This window comes from Patagioenas fasciata, chromosome 1, assembly GCF_037038585.1.
Source record: "Patagioenas fasciata isolate bPatFas1 chromosome 1, bPatFas1.hap1, whole genome shotgun sequence".
In the NCBI taxonomy this organism is placed as follows: Eukaryota; Metazoa; Chordata; class Aves; order Columbiformes; family Columbidae; genus Patagioenas; species Patagioenas fasciata.
Window position 1 is genome coordinate 23103830 of NC_092520.1, and position 18326 is coordinate 23122155.

Sequence of the window (18326 nt, forward strand, 5' to 3'; positions counted from 1 at the left end):
AAAACATGGTGAACATGGTCCTGAGGGACCTACTGTAACTGACCCTACTTTGGGCTGTGAGGCTGGACCAGACTGTCTACAGAGACACCACAAAGCCTCAGCCATTTTGTGATTCTGTGGTGTATAACTGTGTGGAAATAAAAACATTGTATAAAAGATACAGAGGAGCGATGCACAGTATCAGGTCTGGAGCAGGTAGAACCTGACAGCATGCAGAGAGCCTGCTGGGGAAGCCTGGGCATAGGGCTGCCTGCCATCTGCAGAGGGTGACATTAGGGACACGTGGCCTGATGTGCAAAGCTGTGACGTGTCGGACAGTGCAGGCAGGCCAGTGAGTTAGAAACTGAACTGACATAGAAGCTTTCTACACCAGATGGAGATGTTTGTTTCCCAAGGTCCCCTCTGTTGTCAGTGGAGAGAAGTGTGTCCTTCAGGGTATGTCAAAATAGTGGGATGAGTTGGTCTTTAGAAGACCTGGGCCATTTTAAGAAAACATGCTTTGTCATCATTTGCACCACTATATACCTAAAGTACTTTGGAAAATCTGGCCATAAGGGGACAGCTGGAATCTGGAGAGAAGAATTCCTTCTCCCTTGTTGAGTAATGCGCTCAGCAAGCACACATAGTGCCGTCCCTCATTCAGTTCTACCTTAGTCATTGTGCTAAGCCTTGTGAAACTTTGCTGGTTGATTCAAGATGATTTATTTCTGGTGACCATCCTGCTTTATAACAAGGATTAAAAATTAGTATCACCTTGCTACTGATCCATCTATCCACTGATTTCTTGTGTGACAATGTAACAAATACTTTCCTGTGATCTGGACTGAGTATGTTTGGCATGTTCTAGCATCTGTCACTCCTACATTTAAAACAATTGCGTTAAAAAATGCAAAAGTTTTTCTTCATCCTGTTTTAACATTTGTTTCACAAGTGGGGAAGACTAGCCTTTCAATTAAATATTTTAATTTAGGACTTTGGAGAGCTGTGTTTATTCACTTAGTTAATATGTGAGATTTCCATTCCAATTACAACACGTTATGAACAAGCTAATGTTTGTATCCTGTATTGCCGGTTTGTCACATTTTAGTGAGATGGTGTACTGTCGTGGTCATTAGGGCAGATGGCATTGGCATGGATTTCATGCTGTAGCACTACGGAACAGTTGTAATTTAGAGGAAAATCTCTTTTTAGGCATCGTGAAAATTAACATGCAAAAATTAGTGATGGGTCATAGTTAAAGAGCTCTTCTACCACTGTGCTGCTGCAGATTTCTGTCTCTTTCTCCTGAGCATGCTGATACAGGTGATGTCTGCTGGCCCTCAGGCTGGCACAGAACAGCCTAGTGCTGGAGCAGCAGGCAGAGGTCAGGCTGTGCTGGCTTTGGACCTGAGCTAGGATCCCTGTCTGACGCTGTGACTGCCATGGTGATATACCAAGATACTCTGGCACATATCAGGTAATACAAAATAACTTTGCATAATATCGGCATATCCTGAGGCATCAGGATGACGTTTGAAGTCTGGTGCTGTTACCTACCCCCGGGCATGGTTTGGAGGTTACTCTTCAGGCAGTCTCTGCCCTGCCATGTCCAGGAGGTCTGGATGAGTTCAGGCACAGGTACTTCTTTCCTTCAAGTAGCTGTGACTGGCAATACATGGCTACTGCTTCTCCAGGTCCGTGCCTCAGCAATGTCCTGACTGTCACATCTGCTTCCACAAAGACCAGTAAAGCAGCAAAGTAACATATAGATAGAATTCTGTATGCAAGTGTATAAAAGTTATTATAATATTTTCTTTTATCACAGTGAGACAGTTATACATAGTGTTAAAGTACTTACAGCCCAGTTGCCTTGTTCCTGAACTTTTCTCTATACTTTCTCTATCTCTGAGGATTAAATATTTCAGATAGTAATAAAAATATGGGTAAGTTTTCCTTTCACATGTGCATCTGTATTCTCTATGAATTCTATCTGCCTAGCTTGGGCCTGTCTTTAATTACTTCAAGGATTCTTGCCTGCAAAGTGAGAAGTAACTTGAGGTTCTGTAAATGTGTTTGTCACTTCTTTTTAATTCCTTCTCCTTTGCCAGTGTTTTTTAATTTTAACAGGGAGCTAGCTTCACGTTGATTTAATCTTCAGTGATACATGAGTGTCATTTAGACACTCAGACCATGTAATGAGCCAAACTCTGCCCATGCACAGAACTGTGCATTTATTACTGACCTTTCAGAATCTTGGAGCTCAATACCCTGGGCACTGCACAGCCCATTTTACCTTTTTTTTTTTCCCTCTCCCATTGGTGAACCAAGTGTTGAAGTCTTCATTCATTTTTTCTCAATTTCTAGGTAAGCTGAAAACAATTAGGAGCATAGCTAATGTAAAAGTTATATAGAGAATGCTTTGGGGTTGGTTATTCCCTTATCCCAAATCAGTCCTTTGTCTATTTCTGAAGTAAAGGAAGAAAACAGAGGATAAAAGAATACTTGCCAATCTATATCAATTTAACAGAAAGTAAGTCTTGTCACACAGACGTGATGTTATTACAATGGAAAGATACATTTTGTTCCTCTAGAGATGCAACAGATTTTTGAAAGGCACTTGTCTTATTATGTGTCATTTTGACTCAGGTACCAGTTTTTATTAAAATACATGTAAAGGGGATTCATACCTGATTTGCTACAACCTCTTAAAACACTGGCTTCCAACAGCACCTGTACCAAACTTGCAGCATTCAACAGCCCACAGGACCACTGGCAAAAAATGAGTGTGTTGCCGGGATGGATGTGATGGTAAATGAAGAGTAAAGCCTCCCCACTGCGAAGGGAGGCTTTTGGTCATACAGCTTGTTCAGACAACTTGGGTTTTAATACATGCAGCTAAATGTGTAACTATTTCTAAGAAAAGATGATGTAGTTGTACCTATGTCATGGGACACTGAGTACTGGCAAGCACTGACTGTGCAGCAGAAGTAGTTGGTTGTATGAGTTCCCTGTGCAGAGATGTAACAAACAGGGCTGCTGTGATACAAGGAGAATCATGAACAGAAAAAGGAAGTAATATTGCTTCTGGATAGTGGACTGATGATATCAATATTTGAAAGCTGGATGCACTTCAGGCCAACTTGTTTTAAAAAGGTACTGAGAAATGAGAGAGAACGCAGGAAAGAGTCTCAGAAGTTATATTGAAGACCTGAGAAAATGTCTCGTAGTGAGGAACAGCATACCTTCACCATGTTTTTGTGCAGCTCTTGAATCTAACAGAAAAGAGTGTAATGTCTGGAAGCTGAAGTTCAGATTAAAATTAAGCTCAAACATTTAATAGCAAGATAATTAAGCACTGGAACAACACATCCAGGGCAAGTAATGGTTCCATTTCCTTTTAATACCTTTTTTTGAAAGATGCCCTTATCAAATACAAGTTCGACATAGGCATAAGCTAGAATAAAAACCTTACCCGAAAGTAGTAGCAATTGCATTTTTTCCTTTTCAGAGGTTATTATAGCAAGGAAAATAATTGCAGTTCATTCTCTTCGGGTAAAAGAACATGGTACTCTGATGGTCTTAGATGTTTGAAACAAACCCTTTTCCCTTGGGTGCCAAACATTCTCAGTAGCCGAGGCTGTTCTGAGGAGCTGTCCTCTGCCAGTGGGCTCCTTTCTTTCCTGTCTGATAAATGGCTCAGTATTCAGGGTCCTGGGGAGGTGTTTCCTGCATACACTTCTCATGCTTTTTATTGATAGCTACTGTATCTCTTTCCTGCTTCCTTTAACAAAACATACTCATCTTCTTTTATTTCTGTATATGTAGTTTAGAGAACTCTTTTTCTCTTTTTTTTTTTTTTTGGATGATTTATCCTGGCTGGATTATTCTGGAACTGAGGACAGTACACTTTGTTTTTACTTTTGTGCAGCTTTTGGCTATTTTTTATAACATTTACAAAAAGTGCTTTCATGCCAGTCTTCATTTACTGATTGGGAATAAAGCATGAGATGAGTATGAGAGGCACTGAGCTTCTTGTGGCCACCACAAAGTACCTGAAGTTCTTCAAAAGACCACAGAGGACATCAGCAGTGCACTCTCTTCTCAGGGATCTTAGAAGAGAAAACGAGACAACCGTAATAAAAATACTAAAAGGTGTATGATATCCTGGGAAAAGTTTGTACTATAAAATATTGTATTGACCATCATTAAGTGGAAAGGCTGGCTTGCAGCTATATTTGGTTTCTCTGTTTGCTGGTGAAGTAATATCCCACAGTTGAAAATGATTTGAGGCACATTGATAATTCTAGTTATTTTGAATGAGATAATGGCATCATGGCCCTTAAAAGCATGGGGAGTATTTCTGAGAACATTTCTGAAAAGTGTGTTCTGTTATAATAGATGAGACAACCAGCTTTTCTGACAGAAGGGCGAGTGACTGTTTTGCTGTGACATATAAGTGATGATTTGAATGTTCACACTTGCACCTTGGTGGAAATTGTGGTAACAATGCCTAAAGATGTGTTACCACATTTAAATGTAGGAACTGGCAACTGTTGTAGGCAATGCTGTCATGGTGTCTTAGCAAATGATGTAGCCCCTATCATGATCAGACTGCAAAAGAAAGAAATGGGAGCTACACATATTTATGATCTGAGCATGATACCCCTGAGACTTTGTAAATTTGCAAATGTAATTAAAAAAATTATCCAAGTGAATTGTATCGCAGTGCATGTCATGGGAAATATTAGCTGTGTGAGGAGGTTGGATGGAAGGTTTGTCCAACAAGATGCACTCCTCATGCAGAAACATTAGCTTTATTGTCTGATGACTGCTTTGTATTGCATTTCATGTTCAGTGTAAAGGCATTATCTGTGAGCTTGACTGGTGGCAGAATCTGTTGAATGGAAGAGTTCAACTTCCGCTTTTGTATCAAAGAGGAAACTATCTTAGAAATTCTTCATGGATCCAACAAGTCTTTCACAGGATTATCACTTCTATGAAAGTTATGATCTACTTTAATCCATGTGATCAAATGAAAGCTCAAATTTATTCCAGGACAAGTCCACTAGAAAGGAAAAGTTTGCAGTTACACTCTCAGATACACTCTGAATGTCAGAACCTTTCTGAATTGCTTATTTACTAACACCCGTGTTCGAGATCTGGGGACTCCACATACATAATAACCTAAGCACAATTTAGGACAGGTCAGAGAGAAGCTTTATTAACTATGATTGTAGTTAATGATGTGGGGAAGTGGGGAGCTGGAAACAATCACTGTTGGCTTTTACTTGAAAGGAATGTTGTTTTAATTAGGATAAACTTTTTAGCCAGACCTCTCAGATCTTAAATATTAATAATTTTGCCACGATACCAGCAATGGGTGCCATATCTAACCATGTTTATACAGCAGCAGTAGCAGAACTGCTTTTAAGTTTTCTGTCAAGACATCACAACAAAGACAATTTAAGATTTGTGCTTTATTTCGCCCAGTCATCTTGAAAAGAGCAAATACATATATATGTGTATGTATTCATTAGGGACTGCATGAGTGAAGGAAATAATTCTGGAAAAGAGCAGAAGCTTTTCAGCCCACTTCAAAGGGAGCACATTTAGAAATGATATAAAACTAACCTAGACTGATGCTGTTAGTCTCCCATCCTTACATGACTTTCCCCGTTTCTTCCTTGTCTTGGTCACTGGTCACCATCCTGATTTTCCAGAGATCATTCTCCAACTAAGACCTGTTGGTCTCCTTGCATTCAGACTTAATCTATTATGATATTGCCTTTCTTGGCCACCTGCATGGTGATAGCTCTTGCCTAGGCTCTCATCAGTAAAGCATGATTCTGTCCAAACTCGACAAAAGCAGCCTTCTCCAGCTGGTATCCATCCACAATTCTGCTTGCAGAGGTCACTCTCCTAGAGTGGTGCCTTGACCATTTTAATCCTCTCTTAAAAACCCACCACTGACTCTTGCTTCTCAAACTTTAGATATGAGAGGCTCATTTTCTCTTCTAGAATCCTTCAGAAAACATTACATTTAGTATTGAGAAGTGTTCATCAGCTCTGATGAACTTCTGGAGCCATATAGTCTCCTGTGATCCCCTTGGCACTCAGCAAACACCTCCCATAAAATGTCTATGCCAACACCTCATTATCTCCTTTCAAATAAGCTGTTAATGCTGTTGACTGATTTATTCAGATGTAAGAATTATTGGATGAAGTCTTACAGAGGTCAGACTTGTTGATCCAAAGGTACCTTTTGCCCCTAAATGCTGTGAATCTCCAAGATTTCTGAGTTTTATTTGATGTTTATACTATGAGTGCTATTTTTTCCATACCTGCTATGTAAGTAGCTGGATACACTTGTTATGTTTTATTTCACTGCATTATGCTTCTGAAAGTGTTATTATTTTCTATAAAACAAAGGTATTTTATGAAGCTTTTCTGTATTTCTCACATAAGTGATGTGAAATCTCATGAAATAACCTCTTCAGAGTCCTCCCTCTCCTCTGACTGCCTTTACTACCTGTCTATGCAGCATCTTCCCATTTGGTTAGTACAGAGCAAATTAATACCCAGACAAAACTGTTATTGATGGTGCTACACATTAGACAGTGGAGCATGATCCCAGTGATAAATAATTGAACATCATCACATGGTATTTTAACTTTTCAACTACTTCCAGGATTCCCTTTCAGAGGCAGAGGTGCTGTAATAAGGAAAAGCTGCATTTCCTATTGACTGATCTTACATTCATTTCCACTTTTCTGTTAATAAAAAATGTGAAAGAATAAAGTTACTAATGTACTTTTCATTGATTCTCTGACCATAACTCCCTCCTGTTTGAATCCCTAACTTATTTTCTCTTTTAAAATACTACATATGAAATTGTTTGTTTGCTTTTTCACAACTGGTGTTTCTTTTGTGCTGTTGTCCTTGTTCTCAACAGCCCATGAGAGGAGAGCCCCAGGCTTGACACAACCAGGACACAGTGACAGTAGTTTATCAAGCTACTGTTCGCTAGCTGAGATGCACTAACTGCCCATATCCCTGTTTTCAGACCCAGTTGAGAAGTTATGTGATTTAAATTAGCCTACGATAAAAAAGTAATTAAATGGCATCATCTGGTATTTCTCATGGCCCAAGACATGGGCACTTGGTGACTTGTTAATAGTAATAATTTCTCAGAGAACCTAAGAGGCTGGAAACCTAGGGATCAGTCACAGAATCAGATTGGCAAAAATGGCCCTGTGGAGGTCTCTACACCAAACCCCAGCTCAAAGCAGGTCCAGTTATAACGCCTAGTCACCCTGGGCCATGTCCGATTTGAGTATCTGCAGAGCTGGAGATTCCACTGGCCCTCTGATCAACAAATGTATGAATTGGAATTTTACTGAAGTTAAATATTGGAAAAATGTTATAAAAATAAATGAGAATTTATAGTGGGCAATATTATATTGCTTTTTAACATGGTAGAGAAACGAATGATGCTAAGTTTTTTTAGTGCTTGAAAATATTCTTTGTTATTGTTACAACTGGTAAAAAAGTGTAAGATGCTGCTAGTAACTTTTTGCAGTTGAGAAGGAAGTACTTTATTTTTTGTTTAAAATAATGAAAAAGTCTTCACAGTAATACCTTTAACACATGCTTAAGAATGCAATGATACGGGATGTATTCATAATGAAGTTTGGTTAGTGTGTGTCATGTACATTAGAAGTAAAGACAGTAAAATTTTATCTGACTAGTTACATATTTTTTGTGTTAAACATGACTGAAATTTTAATTTATATGAGAAAATGGCTGGATATATTACTTGACATTAATTTTTCTTTTCATGTCTCTGGGAGCAAAACAGTTACAGGCACATTTGTTAACAGTCATATGGTTTGATTTTGGCTTATATGCTGATTTCTGCCTCCCTCTTTTAGACATTAACTTTGGTCTTCCTGCACTATCAAAACATCCACTGATGTTTGCTGAAGAACCCATGGAATACACTGCTGGGCTCAAGTATTTTAGAATAATTGTACTGTTAGTTATACTGATAATGATAATGATGGATTTAATTGTGATTGCAGAAATACTGAAATTTTAAGAGCTAGATTTGTTGATGCATTTTCTTTTGAGATTCCCATCTCAAATACTAATAAACAATTTCTTCAAAAATTTTCTAATCTACAGACAAATATTAATAAATTTATTGGACTTGGCATTTAAACTCTATGAGCTGCAGAGGTCTCTAGAGCAATTTCTGTTTCAGGAGGAGCAAAAAAGAGATTTTTAATATTTGTAGGGCTAACTATAGCCTATGATGAATCATAAACTAAATCACAGGCTTCTGATATTTTACTATCTGGCTGCTGACCCAGAACAACCTCTTTCTGTGGCTGTAAAAGTGATTAATTTTCATGGCTTATTCATCCATAGAAATATTTTCAGCTAAGATGACCAGTCTCTGTAAAGGGAATGATTTTGAGTTACAGGTTTCTGAAGTTCACAGAGAAGACATCTAGTCACAAATCAATTATTTGTAACCAGTGTCAGTTTTTACTGTGTAATTTATATGCACACATGCTAATTATATGCTCACTTATATTTTTGGTTCAGTGATCATGCTTATAATTCATTTTTTTAATACTAGCAGCAGTTCTCATTTAAATTTTAAAATGCTTTAAGTTGGTGATTTTAAACGATGTATATTAGGGTTGAAATTAAGGTTTGAAAATTACATGCTTATTAGCATGTGTTGTCTAAAAATTAGTGCATGGTGATAACTTGGGGGAGTTGTTATAATCCTGGTGTTTCCCTAAATGTCAAATGCTTTATACATCTGACATTTAGAAACTGTGAAGGAAAGATGAATGGTAAAATATGTGACCATAGAACTGATAATTGAAAGCTGGCCTTAAAAAGTCGGGTCTGTAGGGCAGCTACCCTGGTCGTAGACGTATGAGGTGTGTGATTAAGTATCTGAACCTGTGAAGATTTATAAGAGCAGTGATTATTCACAACAAGTCATATGAATAAAAACTAGCACTAGAAAGAAGGATTCAGGATCAGGAGGAAAAGTGTGATGAGCAGAGCTGGTGGTTCATCATGATTTCATTTACACAACTGTAAATCTATAACTGCTTGATGCCACTTCTATGTATTTGTGTTCAGTGCCTGACTGGTATTTAATTATCACACAGTTCTGGTAGGGAACTTGAGGCTGATACAGCAACAGTGTAAGAAGCACAACTGTACAGCTGCTGTATACATGTACAGCTGTGTATCATGGACACCTGTGCATCACGTAGCTGAGAACACTGGCCTGCCTTGGTTTATCCTAATGGAACAGTACATAGGTGCCCAGTAAATACAGACAGTGTTTCTATTTATCATGGTTTAACCCCAGCCAGCAACTAAGCCCCACACAGCTCTGGAGGGATGAGAGACAGAACTGGAGAGTAAAATAGAGAAGACTCATGGTTTGAGATAGAAACAGTTTAATAGTGAAAGCAGAAGCCATGCACACAAGCAAAGCAAAACAAGGGATTCATTCACTGCTTCCCATGGGCAGGCAGCTCTCCAGCCATCTCCAGGACAGTGGGGCTCCACTGTGCATAATGGTTACTTGGGAAGACAATCACCATCACTTTGAATGTCCCCCTTGCTTCTTTTTCCCCTGTCTTTAGATGCTGAGCATAATGTCACATGGTATGGAATATCCCTTTGGTCAGTTGGAGTCAGTTGTCCAGCTGTGTCCCCTCTTAACTGCTTGTGCACACCCAGCCCACTTGCTGGTGGTGTGGGGTGAGGAGAAAAAAAGGCCTTGACTCTATGTAAGGCTGCTCAGCAATAATTAAAACATCCCTGAATTATCAGGGGTGTTTTCAGCACAAATCCAAAATAAAGCCCCATAGGAGCTACTACGGAAAAAATTAACTCTAGCCCAGCCAAAATTGGCACCCTATTACACTAAAGCATAGACAGAGTTCTTGCCTGTGGTATTTAGGGCCCTTCAGAGATCTGTCACTTGCCTTTAAGAGGAATGAATATTCAAGGAATTCCTGAGATGAAACAGTTGCGAGAATGATGCTTGATTGTGATGAAGACTCTATCCTTCAGTCTGATAGTTTGCGGTGTAATTTTATCTGCTCATTCTGTTAAAAATTGCTCACTGGGGAAATCACAACCACTAAAAGCATTTGGGGATTTCAAGCCTGGAAGAATGATTTTTCTCTCATTTTTCTCTCTCTGGCAGGAGTTGAAATACAGCACTGCTTCCCAGGGTTGAGAAGGAGGGGTGTGGGACAAAAGCATTCGGAAGTGGTTCTCCTGGGAGCCTTCCCTAGGGAAAGCACCACTTCTGAATCTAGAGTAATGCTGTTCCAGTGCCTTTGTGTAAAATTAGTCCATACCAATAGCTCAACACTCTGTAACAAACTCATTCACTCACAGCACTGCAGAATCCAGCCTTGCTTTTGATATCTTTGTCACTTTGTTAGCTCTGTTTTTAACAATCCTGCTACAAAGGCAGCTATAACCCACTGGGTTTCAGCTGATCTCATGACAAATGCTATACGTGCCAATAACCACCACAGAAATGGCCTGAACAGAAGCTATAATAATCCTCTGTCCTCATTTATGGGTGCAATGACTGACACATTTCTTCTTTCCATCTTTTCCTTTCTAAACCTCTGTGGCAGAGTGATGGTTTCTAGCAGGTGAAACAGGACAGAAGATAGCCAAGTGGCCAGATGAATGAGTGCAATGCTGATCAATTGCAACATGAGAAGTTTCTGAATTCCTGTGTGGTGTTTATTGTATGAAAAAGGTAAACGTGCCTTTACTTATGTGCTTGCAACTGTAACGTTCCTGTAGCAGAAATGCTCCAAGCTACGAACTGTAGCCTTTCTAACTTAAGTATTATTCCTTCTCAGATGTTTTTGAGTAATTCTATGGATATTCATTGTCTGCTTGAGACCAGCCTGCTTTTCCATTATTACTTTGTGTGCTAAGCAGGACAAGTTGTGAATACAGAAGCTGGGAAAGCTCTGAGCTGCAGACATGGGTTAGATCTGCGTCTATCCTGAGTGGTGAATTTAGCGTCAGGACCTTGAAGTTGTTATTGCCACTGCTTGCACTCATAGCACTCAGATAGGCATGTTGCAGAAGAATACATTTCTTGAGGGTTATGATCTTTGTAATGTTTTATCTGAAGTCTTTTGGAATCAGAGAAGCTTTTGGGGAAATTTGGGATAAAATAGGTTGATCAGAATTAGCTTCTCTTGATGTAGGCTAAGCCAGTTCTCAGTGACATACTGATGCAATGTTGATCCAGAATGGTTTTAAAAAATGGTTAGACTGTGGTTTTATCTGTTTTCTGAGTACGCACAAGACAGGGGGTTCTGGGTCCACCATCTGGCAAACATGAGGCATGTATGCTGGACTGAAAGGCAACCCAGTTATGACTGCAAATAGCTGCTTGAAATGGGTGCTTGGAAATGTGACAAGTGTGGTGAGACGAGAAGGTAAGTGCAGTATTAAGCAACGCAGTGAGCTAGAGAGGACATGGTCATCCCTGATAGTAGGTGGCTGATAATGAAAAGGAACATGTATGGTATGATGTAAAGAAGCAATAAATATATGTACAATAGGAGCTGGAATGTGCAGTTGTTGGACTCAGGGTGCTGTACAGTTCCACCTCTCTGTCTGCATTTTGATTCCTAACTTGCCATGCTTTCTGAGTATTCTTCTGTAGGTGATGAATCTGTTCTTAAGTTTAGTCTTTGTTTCAGGATGAACTTGGATCTGTGGCTAGTGAAAGAAGAAAATTTTGGACCACTCAGTAGACAGACAAGTGTTGGGAAGAGCACTGCTTACAAAAGAAAGAGATCTAACAAACAGCAACTGACTCAGTATATTTTCATTTATGCCTGCAATGTGTTTTGTTGATTTTTATTTTTCCAATGTTTTTGTTTGATCGGTTGTTTTGTTTTGCTAAGTGCATCCTTCTGGGTATGTATCTGAAAGAACAGGAACGTGATATAAACCATTGATACTCTTGATATAAAAAACAGACTTGCATCCATTTTCAGGAAACAAATGTCCACCAAAGAGAAACCGCCAAGGATATACCCACTGACTTGTACTATTCATGAGATACGTATTATTTATTTGACCTAAATACTCTTGTATGGTTTCCCAACTTGCAAAAACAAGTGTAAGAGATTGTACGGCTAGTGTATTGACAAGCTGCCTGGAACTACTTGTCTAAACCATAGGAGCACTCCATTATTACCTTTTTTTTTTTCTCTCTCTGTAGCTGCTGTGGTGTAATTGTGTATTGATTCCACACCCTGGCTTCTTTGGTCTTTTTTTTCCCATTCTTTGACATTTCATGGCCTCTGCAGTATGTAAACTATGGTTGCCAGAGTTAAACAATGCTTGGAATATAATTATTTTAAATAATTTCCTCTTTAATTTAGTAGATAGATGAGTGGGCTCATTAGAAGTGAATCTAACTGAATTGATTTCAGAATGAATGCAAATGTTGAAAAACAGAGAAGAGAGACGAGGAGAGAATAATCTTTCTCACACATTTCTCAGCTGCACCACAGCATACAAAAACAAGCCCGGCAGAAAGAAACCAGAACTTTATCTGGAATTCATGACTGATTGCCTTGGATATTGTCAAACCATTGCAAAAGTGAAATAAATAAAATTACTCACTATATCAAACCCAAAACACTTTGGCTGCAACTTACTTTCCAAAATGTGGAATACATTTAATACTAGTTTGAGTAGACCTATGGTTTGGCCACCCCATTTCTGTCTGTTCTAAACACCTGTTTTCATTTAGCTGTACAAGACAGACCAAAATTCTGTACTAGCTTTACACTCCAAATGACTCCACTGAAATCAGTGATAACCGTTGATTTTGAACACAATCCACAGTATCACACTTCATTTCTTCTGGAAAAAGAAATGTTATGGAAAAACTACAGTGTAACTCACCAAATTGATGGGAATTTTATAGGATGGCTGTAAGACACTTAAAACCCAACTGTAACCCAACTGTGTTCTCGTGGCTTCATTCTCTCCTTTCTCTTTGGATACTAGCTCACTTTCTCCTGCCCTTGTGTTACTTGAAAGCTGCCACACTTCAGACAGAAGCCCTAGGAAAGATTTTTGATAGGGGAATATTTTAAGAAAATAGAAACAAAGCAAAGGAAAACAAGTAAAACCACGTTTAACAAATGAACCAGATGGTTTCTTAAATATCTAATGTTGATTGATTGGTACATTCTTGTCCAAAAATCCAGGCTATTTTTTTACTTTTTTCATTTTCTGTTCTAGTGGATTCCAAAGAAAAACCAGTTGCATGATCTATCTAAATATTTGATGATTGCTGCATGCATTTTTGAAAAGTTGTTTGTAGTATTCAGCCTTGTCACTAGTTTTACCATCTTTATATGTAATAATTTTCTCATACATCACTGTACCTAACAAGCACTCTCAAACAAGCTGCATCTGTAATAACTGTGTCATAGAATTAGTGATAGATTAATCTCATTTCATAATTTCCTTGTTATATCAAATCCATAAAAGGAGATTTTTAGCAAATGCTTTTTTTAGTGTCTGGTCCACTGTTTTGTGTTACTTGGTAGTTAAAATGTGGGCTCAGCTTTTGGTAAGTATAAGGACAAACTCATGTTTTACTGCATACTTACTTTGTAATCTAAGTCAGTCCCCATGTGTGGGAATCAACATATTATAGTTAGTGTCTTGTATTCTCCAGCCTCTCACTTTCTCTCTCTATCTAGTTTAGAGTTAGATAATCCCTGAAAATAATTTCAATTTACTTCTCCTAGGAAGGACCAACCACCCTTTGAAAGTGCTTACTTCTCTTTCTCTTCATGATGGAGGGAGCACAAGTTACCGTTTTAGACAAAGTGACAAAGTCCAGTGAGGTGAATGACAGTCTATCAATGTTTCAGGTCCTCCTCTCTAAAATGGACACAGCAGCATCACTGTGCCTTGGGAAGCTGCCACAAGGATGTTAATAATGATGAGATATTCAGGAATTATAATAGGAGTTATATGAATATAAAGATTTTTCCTATGGGAAAAGGAGAGCTTCTGTCTCTGTCCATTTGAGACTTGCCTGTACTTTTGTATTTTACCAAAGATGTGTTTGGTACAATCTGGTATTAGAAAGATTTTTAGATATAGAATAAAGGAAATATCCATTTTTACATATTGGTATAGCAAAGATTTTTTACAGGATTATTTACAAAATGAAATGCAATGGTATGTATTTTACCAAATCTTTTAAAGAAAGCAAAGGCCCTTAAAATGTGTTACTGCACCTTAAAAAATTATTAAGCAATCCATTTTACAGTCATCTTGTGAAAAGTCCCAGTATGAGAGGCCACAGCAAAGAGGATTTTGAGACTTGCTAAATACAGTATGTCTGTTGTGTTCTTTACTGAGGACTTCCAAAGGTATCTGTGTTCTGGAGTGCCACTTCCAGCAGTAGGTGAATGTAGTAAAACACGGGCAGCTTGAATGAATCGTGATGACCTCATGTCACCTTGCAACAAAGATAGGAAGCTGCATAATTAAAAAGTGTGTTAAGCTGAGGGGAGGTGCTTCAGAAAAAAATAATTAGTTTTTCTGATCTGATTTTTTTTTTTTTTTTGATAGGAGACTGCATGGAAGATGACTCAATCAAATGTCTCCATATGAATCATCATAGCCAAGGAAAATAAAGCATGAAGTGGCAAAACTGACAGTAACCTCATGAGTCTCCGTAATGGGCTGTGTTGCTGTTCCATATAACTTTGTGTACGTGGGAATGGATCTGTGGTACAGCTGGGATGTCTGAGGCTGGTTCTTCCTCAAAGTGAATGGAACAGGCTGTGTGTGGGGGATGAATATTGGTGTAGCGTGCTTCACTGGTGACTGCACTTCTGCGTATGCTGTGGCATTCCTGGTGCTATGTCATTTAGGATTATGTCACGCCTTGCTTTTTTTTGTCTTATTGCAGCTCAACAACTGTTAAGTTTAGCATTAATGTGCAGCAGTAGTTCACAGAGCAGGTATTAAGGCCAGTATTTCAGTATCAGAATCCCATAGGCACAAATTAAACCCAATCTCTGCTCGCAAAGTTTACAGCTTTTTTGTGATTAGCGGGAGTCAGACATTGTTTCCTGGAATGTCACTATTTCTGCAGCTCAGTAGTGGATGTGACACTAATTGAAGAAAGCAGAGGAGACAAGAGCATTCCTGTTGTACCTTTAGCAAAGCTGCAGGTAAATGTGGATTTGACCATAGTGTTGCATTTTGGATACCTGCACAGGGTAATACTTTTGTCTGTGCCAGCAGTTTGTAGAGTGGGTTACTTCTCATTTGTGTTCTCCATTAGGCACCTATTGCAATGCCAGAAGAAATTAGCTACTTTTCCATGGAACAAGCTGTGTGACTCCGCAAAAATGCATTTTATTTTGTATGTTTTGTTAAGGAGCAATCTGCTCTTTTCTCTTTATGATGAGAATGAAAGAAGTTCTGAAAAACTCAAGTTAGAACCATGGTTCATAAGAAAAGTAGTGGAAATCTGATATGAACAGGATGGAATGAATGAGAAGGAAGGTATTAAAAGGCTGTAGGCCCTCAATAATCAAAAGGAAATGGCCTGTACTGCAACATTTCATGAAGGGAGCACCCCATTTCTTTATAACTAGCTACAAAAAAAAATGCTGAACCAACCAGAACTTTGAGAGAGGCCCCTGAGGCATGCAGTTTCTCTTGTTCTGTGGCACTGACCTGGAGCTGTCAAGATGTAAACTGAACTTCAAAAAGTGCCAATAGCTCTGTATGAAAAATGTAAACAAGTATCACAACATTGCTGTAAGGGAAAGTTCACCCTGTCCTTGGAGTCTGGAACCACTTTGTTTCATCCCCTCTTTTTATTCTGTTTTGAGCTGATCCCCTGTGAAGTGCTGCCCTAGAAATCAAACCCATCAACCAATGAGGATTTTTTTATTTTTAAGGTTGTTGGAATTCAGTGCCTTGGATGGGCATATACAAGATGGGGAGATTAAGCATAGCAGATGTGGTTGTTTCCCTGATTATGCAGCTTTTGTAGGATACATTCTTGAGATTGTAATGGAGTAACTGGGATTTACTTGACTGTGCCAGCAGCCAATGCTGTGTGAAACACTTGGATGGACACAGGTTCTAGAAAGCTACTGTGTTTTCATCAATGTTTTTTTTCAGCCCCTGTCCAAACAGTTTGCTTTAGAACTGAGGTCAAATTTAAGAGACATGGTTACTTCCGCCATAGATCAAAAACTTTCAGACACAGGGACGGAGAAATTCCTTTCTGAAAATGTAACATGAATTATAAAAGAAATGAAATACTAATGACTTGAGTCCCTTTAGATAAAAGGAGAGGGTTACAAATATTCTGCTTACTTACTTGGCACCTTGGCCATATGATGCACACTTGTCTAGGAGAGGTGCAGCACAGGCAGGTGGTTCCCCAGTTACTTTATGCTTTATACCTGCATGGACATATTTAAATATATAACTGTGTAGATATACCATCATGCGAACAAAAGACACTCTTCTGTTTGCTTGAGAAGGAACCAGAAGCTCCATTCTTCACACGCAGTTCCCTTCCTGCCATGTTCTGAGCATCCAAAATGGGCACGGTCCCAGCCCAGCCCAGCCCCATGCGGCTCTGTGGGGTCCTGCTCATGGCAAGCAGCTGGATGTGGTTCAATGCTGTGTTCTCCATATAGACATTACAGGGTCAAATATTTTGCTTGCTTCAACGTTACTGCAGTGTTTTCAGGTTGTCTTCTGGCTACTGTCATGGCTGGTTGTCACAGCATGCTTATTACAGCATTGAAGGGAGCTGCCACCACTACAGAGCAAAAGCAAGCCCAATTGTTGTTACCTACCGAGAGGTCAGCGCTTTACTGATTAGTGCAGGAAAGATGTGCTGCTCTGTAAATAAAACCATTCAGCACTGTCTGTAGTGGTAGAAATGCTTAATTGTGCCGTGAATAAAAATCCTGAGTATGTAGAAGGCTGGAGTAGGAGCATTTGTTTCCTTTAGGTAAGTGAATTCAGCTGATTCAGGTGAAAATTGTACTGGGCCAGGGTCCTGTTATCACCCTACTGCTAACTTCATTAATATCTCACTGCTGGCACGTGTCATTTTGTGTCAGTTACTACACAAAGATGTAGCACAGAGCTTACTAGTGAAGACAGTGGAGGTCATAACAGATGGATGGGGTGACAGGGGAACCCCAGAACAGATGAGCCAGCAAACAGGTGGTGTGTGTGAGGAGAGATGAGGTGAGAGTGCAGCAGGTTTTTATAAATCTGTTCATTAATTGGTCACATGTAGCTGTATCCTAGGTATGCTTAGCTAGACTACATAACAGAGCTCAGTCTTGAGGAATTTAATGCTGTAGTAGCTTGGTAAGGGAGGACTTATGACACATATGAGGGGCAGAATCTGAGAAAGTTCTGCCAGGAGGGAGAATAAAGCTTTCAGGCAGACTTCGCTGCGTGAATTATTGAGGTGTATTAGGTAGCAAGGAGGCAGTGAAGGCATAACCTCTGGTTTAGGTGATCTGGTAGATTACCCTCACTCACTATTGGCCTCTTGCATCTTTTGTTACTTGATGACTCAGCTGTTGGATTTCAGTCTTCTGTTTTCATGTTTTATTAATTCTATAGATATGTCAAATGGAGATTTATTACACAGCTTGACTCTACGTTGGAGTTCCTTTTTTTTTTCCCATCGTTTATTCCCCCACAATTAGTGCTTATGTGGCTTTTTCCTAGTAATGGTGTGTTCTGGAGCAAAGTGCACCTGTCTCCTCTTAACTAAATAGCAGCTCACAAGCCAGTGTAAAGTAGAAATGGTAAAAAGGCAAATGTGAGCAGAACAAGGAGATTATGAAAAAAAATACAGTAGAATCCTTTTTCTATATCCAAGTCCTAAAATGAAGAAATGTTCTTCTAAAAAGAGCCAACCAAGTGAAAATTACTGAGGGCTAAGAAGCAAAGAATTCCCACAATAAACGAACTCTGGATTATATTTGCAAATAACATTTTTAAAGATGCTTGGCATATCTGGTCCTCCTGCTGGTGGGAGCCCAATGCAGGAGCCTGTAAACCAGAAATCAACCAGTTAAATGTTCCTTGAGTGTTTATCATCTATTTTTTCAGGTTACATTGGTAGTTTGTTTAGCCATTCTCTAACAGTAAAAGAAAGTGGTGAGAATTTTGCCGATTCATACTTCTAAATGTACAGCTTTTAGCGATGCAGTTCTTGA